Below are 6000 nucleotides of genomic sequence, written 5' to 3'. Positions count from 1 at the left end.
AGCTCACCCATTTAATTTGATGGTGATTAAATTCACCCTCATCTATTCTAAGACTTTCTTGAAAATACTCTCTAGTTTATTCAACTAGTCAATAAACTCATATGCGATAAAGTTTGGAAAAATTAAAGAGTTTTTAGCTGAAACCTTAAATATCCACAATACTCATCCCAACTAAGAGGTTATCTTTTTTGCTCGTCTTTGAAATGAATTTTCAAAGTTGGTCATTGGTTTGTGATCAGTCTCTTCATGATCTCTCAAGTTCCTCACTTTCATCAATTGACGGGCCAACTCTTTAACTTGTCACTGTATTTCTTATATCATCTGTTCCTTAATGTCTCTTTTTCGAAGGGGAACCTCATCACCCTTTTTTACACGAGCACATCTTGTTTTATGATTTCTTGAAAAAAAAACACTAAAAGAACTCGAAAAATAAGCTGGAAAAAATATAAAAAAAACTTTAAAAAAATAAAAAAAAACTTTAAATTCCTAGATAATATTTGACAAAACCAAAGAGAAGAAAAGAAAAGAAAAATCTTGTTTATCCTAGAAAACATAGGAAATAATATACTGTGAAAATTCAAGATTTCAAAAATCCTAAAATAATTAAGATGAAAAAAATTGAAAAACTTAAAAAACAATTGGTTTTGCTTAAAAACAACTGCTAGCGGTTGTAATTTATCTTTATATCTAGCATTATGCTTTATCTTTCATATATTTTATTTTTATAAGTTTAGTTCTTTCTTTACCACTTTTCTTACCTATTAGTATTTTTTTAAAAGTTTTGCTCTATTAAAAAACCTTTATAGTTTATTAGTTTTTTTTTTTAATCTAGAAACCTTAACTAATCTCTAAGTAATCTATTTTGATCTAATGGTTTTTTTTTTTAAAGAATAAGTGATCTATTTGATTTTGGAAGCATAACCTTTTAAGTGATATTTTTAGATTCACTTTTTTTTTTATTTTCTTTTCTTGATTATATATTTATGAATTTTGTATTTATTTAATTGTAAAATTATTGACCTCTTCTCATATTGATTAAGTCCTAAAAAAAAAAGACAATTTGATTGATTACATATACATGTTTTTATTTATGGAAAGGGTTGTGCATGAGAATCATTCATGCATTGTATGGTTAACTTAAACATTTAGTTGGTTTATTCATAGATAGTATTTCCGGTTCTTTTGTGCTTACCTTAACGAAGAGAACTTTTAATTTCAAAATTAGATATTAAATTTGATGTTAATAATCTTAACTCCATACATTGTTCCTATAATCCCAAATTTATAGTTTTATATTTGTAACGATGTTTCTAAATTTTATGGTATTTTGATATACATAAATAAAATTTAAACATATAAAATAATCAAATAACTTGAATGTTTTGCATGTGAAATATAACTTAACAACTCATGATCAAAGAACTTACATTCATCGAATAATTCTTTTATTGATTAAAAAACACATGGAAATTCATTATTTGCCTAAAATCATACAAGCTTATTCTTTTAGTTTGTTATTTTTTGTTTGAGTTGACATTTCATTCATGTAAAATCTGAATTTTATCATGTTTTGCCTTGTTTTTCTAATCTAGATTTTGTTTTTTGTTTTTTGTTTTTTGTCAATTTTAATGTGTAATGGATAGCAAGAGGTGTAGCCTTGCATTGTCGTGTGCAGAAGAATGAAGATGGTCTGCAAGTTAACAGGAGAAGACTTTGAACAGCAAGTCAACACGACAAACTAAAATTGTCATTGAGCGGAATTTGGGATTTGACGAACTTGTGATCCCCCCCGAGGCAAAGTCAACCTCAATTTCTTAAATATCTCATGTTTACATTGATACTACCTCCTATTGAGTTTTGTCCTTAAATGATGATTGATAGAGAGTTAGGATGCGTTTTACATTGATACTACGGTTCAATTCAATGAATTTTCAATACCGAAATGGAATATATAAAATAAAACTAAAATATTCCAGTTGGAATTTAATCAAAAAATCTAGAATAAACCAAAATTTAAAATGAGATAAAAATTATTATTATTTAATTGATATGAAATGTTTCGGTTATTTCAGATGAAACGGAACAGAATTGATAATCTTAATGTTATCTTCCATTAAATTTTATCATTAAATAATGATTGATCGAGAATTAGAATTATATTACTTCATTTACTTCGTTCAATGACAGTTTTTTTAATATCATGTAAAAAATTAATATAGTTAAAAGGGTTTTTTTTATTATTAAAAGAGTTGAAAATAAATTAATGCCAACTAAATTCAATTGTTAATTGGCAAATTGAGAATGATCTAATCTGCAGGTCATGGGTTACATTAGTGTTAGATAATTGCAAATTTTCATTATGCTTTTTTTTTTAGAACATCCACCGTTGTCTTATTTTGCAAAGAGAGTCTGGCTCCATCAACCAATGACTAAATGCTTCGTTGCAGATTTTTTCTTTGCCAAGCCGCGTCTTGTCCATATTATACTTTATTATTATTATTATTATTATACTAAATATTAAAAGGCGTGGAAGTTCATGTTAGATGCCGGCACTGTTCATACACAGATTATTAATGGATAATCCTGTTTATTTTTTGACAATTTGTTTTGATTGCGATTTAAGACCAACTTAAGACTAACTGCATCTAATTTCTTTATAGTCAAGAGTGTGATTGGAAATGTGTATGGGAATTTCTCATTGTGCAGCTGTTATCAATCACGCTTCAATAATGTTCTTGTTAATAAGCATTGACTTTGAGAGTTCGGATTCAATTAAATAATTCACACAAGGTCGGCTTAAGTTAGTCTCCATCAATAAATTCCAGTCTATGATGTACCTTTGCTATGCTATACGTAGAATTAAAATTTAATTTTGAATGAAAGAAAGGTATATTATGGATACGTGTTTTTTTATACCATGAAACTTATCAACCGATAAATGAAAAGATAATGCATGTATTTAATATAATAAATTAAAAATATATTAATAATAAATCAAAAATAAAATTATGATTGCTAATAAAATAATAAACTAAAAAAAAAGTGTTTCTTAAATAGTGTATGTAGTACATGACTCATGTGTGCTGTAGATTGGAGCAATCAAATTATGATTTTCCAATTGAATTTAAAATACTTGGCTTGGATGATAAAAATATTTGGTTTTTTTTTTTCATTTTCCATGAACAATAAAAATACTAAAAATACTATTGAAAGCAAAAAAGGTTGATTATTATGAGTTATACGTGATTCACTAATGATAAGTAGGGAGTACAACTATTTTTTTTTAGTTTAACGTGGGTGTCCGGGCCAGCTTGCGCGCACCTCGACTAATCCCACGGGCCCTAAGTTAACGATCATGTAAGCCTCCAGTGACCATCATATGAGCAACTACAGGGCTCGAACCTGAGATCACAGAGGGAGCAAACCTCTTGGTCCCAAGCGCTTACCACTGGGCCACCACCTAGATGGTTGAGTACAGCTATTTTAATGTGACGAGATTAGGACGAGAAATAATGGTGGAGGCCAGTAAGTACATATGTATAATATCATCATATTTGAGGGGTTATCTAGCAAAAGTAAGTTGATCAACCATGTAGTGTTTAATAGAGAGAAAGTGTCATTGGAAGACCATATTAGTCGGCCAACTGCACATCCAACATTAATAATTAATCCATAAGTGACGTCTCTAGATTATCCTTATCAAGATTAATATTGACTTTCATGATTAATCGATTAAAGGAAAAGCCATACATGTTAGGTGGCTAGAAAAACACTTTATATCCGTTTTGTTTTCTACAACTATCTTTATATTATATTAATCTTAATAATATAATTAAATTTAACTAAGTCTCTCTTTAGCTATAAAGTGAAAATTAATTACTCCTGAGTTTATAACTAAACAAATAACATATATACCACATGTATAATGACTCGAGTGTTGACTAACTCTATTTTACTATTTATAAAATATTTTACTGAATAATAATTGTGTGAGGTGCCTAAAAGAAAACAAAATCATAACACAATTTAAAGAGAGAGACTATAAAGGAAGAGTTTTAAATAAAAAACTTTGAATAAAAATTTCTTGTAACATGTTTTTTGTTTATTGTTTTTATCTAAACCAATTAAAAGCTCATATATCACTACCACAATCTTTAATTTAAATATATCGGTGATTCCATTGGTAATATTTAATTTAATTTTTTAATTTAATCTAATTTTTTTAGAAAACCGTCAAATAACACCGACGACTTTTCAATCCGTCAGTGATTTTGTCTGTAAAGAACAGTAATTAACGGTGCAATTGGGAAGTAAACAGTTCCAGAGCTCTCTGGAAAATACCGACGGAAAATTCCGTCGGTGATTCCCTTTGTAATTGACATGATGAACAGTGTTTACAGTTTACCAACGGATTTTACCGACGACATTTATTCTGTCGGTAATTCCGTTGGTAAAATCGTCACGTCATCATTTTTTTTGCTTTGTTTTAATTATTTTGTTTCCCACTGTAATTCCCTCGGTATATACCGAGGGAATATTGCCGTTGGTAAAATTCGTCAGTATATTTTCGATGGAAGTTTTTCTTCGGTATTTCTGTTTGTATTTATTAATTTTTTTGATAGTGTGTTTATATATATATGAAAAGAAATTTTTAGGTGAAGTGTGAAACAAGAATAAGTTGCTCGTTGTTTTGCTTGATTGTGCCATTAGTGGAAAAGGATGGCTCTGTGATTGGTGAGAAAGTTGACATCATACTTACCATTGGTGATAGCTATTGGAGAAAAAATCAGACGCTACACTAACAATTAATGTACCCACACTTGCCATGTAACCCCAGTGAATGGTTGCTTGTCACCGTACTGATAAGTCACGTGTCTATAATTTGTGCTAGAGCTTGGACCGGCATCGTGCTGACAAGGTTAGTAATATGGTACGTGAGATTAGCATCCCCCCCCCCCCTCTCTCCTTTACCCTTTCCTCTTAGCATGTTATACATCCAGTTAATTTAATTTTGGAGACTGAATTGAAGAATCATTAAAGAATTAAGAATTGAATCGGAGGAAAGCAAGGAAAATTTGTTTATGCATGTAATACACAGGATAGCAAATGAATCATGCTCCGTCGCTTTCTAGCGATGTGAGTGGCTAGATCCCAACTCTAATGGTTTGCTGTTATTAAATTTATCTCAAAAAAATGTTTCCACTAATGTCGTTCATGTTATCATCAGAGCTCTAAAATCCTGTTCTTGTAAAGCTTGCCGTTCTTGTTTGAAATTGTGATTGTGATTGTTTTTTAAAATGTTTTTCACTCATAAATATATCAAAATAATATATTTTTTATTTTTAAAAAAATTATTTTTGATATTAACACATTAAAATAATCTAAAAACATCAAAAATATATTAATTTAAAGAAAAAAAATAAAAAGATAATCTCCTCCTCTGCTGCCCTTTTCTCATTTTGTTTTCTGTTTGTTCGGTTCTGTTTGGGCCTAGGCGCAAATGGAAAGACTGTCTTGTGTGGACAGCCGTGCTAGCCGTGACTAGTTAGCCCATCAGTGATCACAATAAAGAAAATTAGCTCCTCCTTGTTTCTTGACGCCTTTCCCCTCTCTTGTAATTTGTTTTCACTATAAGATTTATTCTGTCAGCGCTATGTTTCTTTTTCTACTTTAGCCATGAAAAAACACCTTTTACTGGTGTACGTACGTATGTGTATATAATACAAGTGGAGGCTTGGGAAAAGGAAAGAATGATTTCTTTTTAGTGAAATAAATAAATAAAGTCCCAAACAGTATATTGAACAAAACAAAAAAAAATGGTAAGTAATTTTTTTGGTTTCAGTTTGAATTTTTTTTTATTTTTTTTATTATTTTTAAGTGCTTTTAAGAGTCAAGAAGCGGAAAATGTTAAATAATATTTATGTAGTCTTATTTATTAAGGGTAGAATAATATTTTCAGTTTAACCTATATATATTTTCTTTGTATTTAAGTTAACATTA

The sequence above is a fragment of the Populus trichocarpa genome, chromosome 11 (assembly GCF_000002775.5).
Source record: "Populus trichocarpa isolate Nisqually-1 chromosome 11, P.trichocarpa_v4.1, whole genome shotgun sequence".
In the NCBI taxonomy this organism is placed as follows: Eukaryota; Viridiplantae; Streptophyta; class Magnoliopsida; order Malpighiales; family Salicaceae; genus Populus; species Populus trichocarpa.
The sequence above is the reverse complement of the archived record's forward strand: the minus strand, read 5'-3'. Positions refer to the sequence as shown.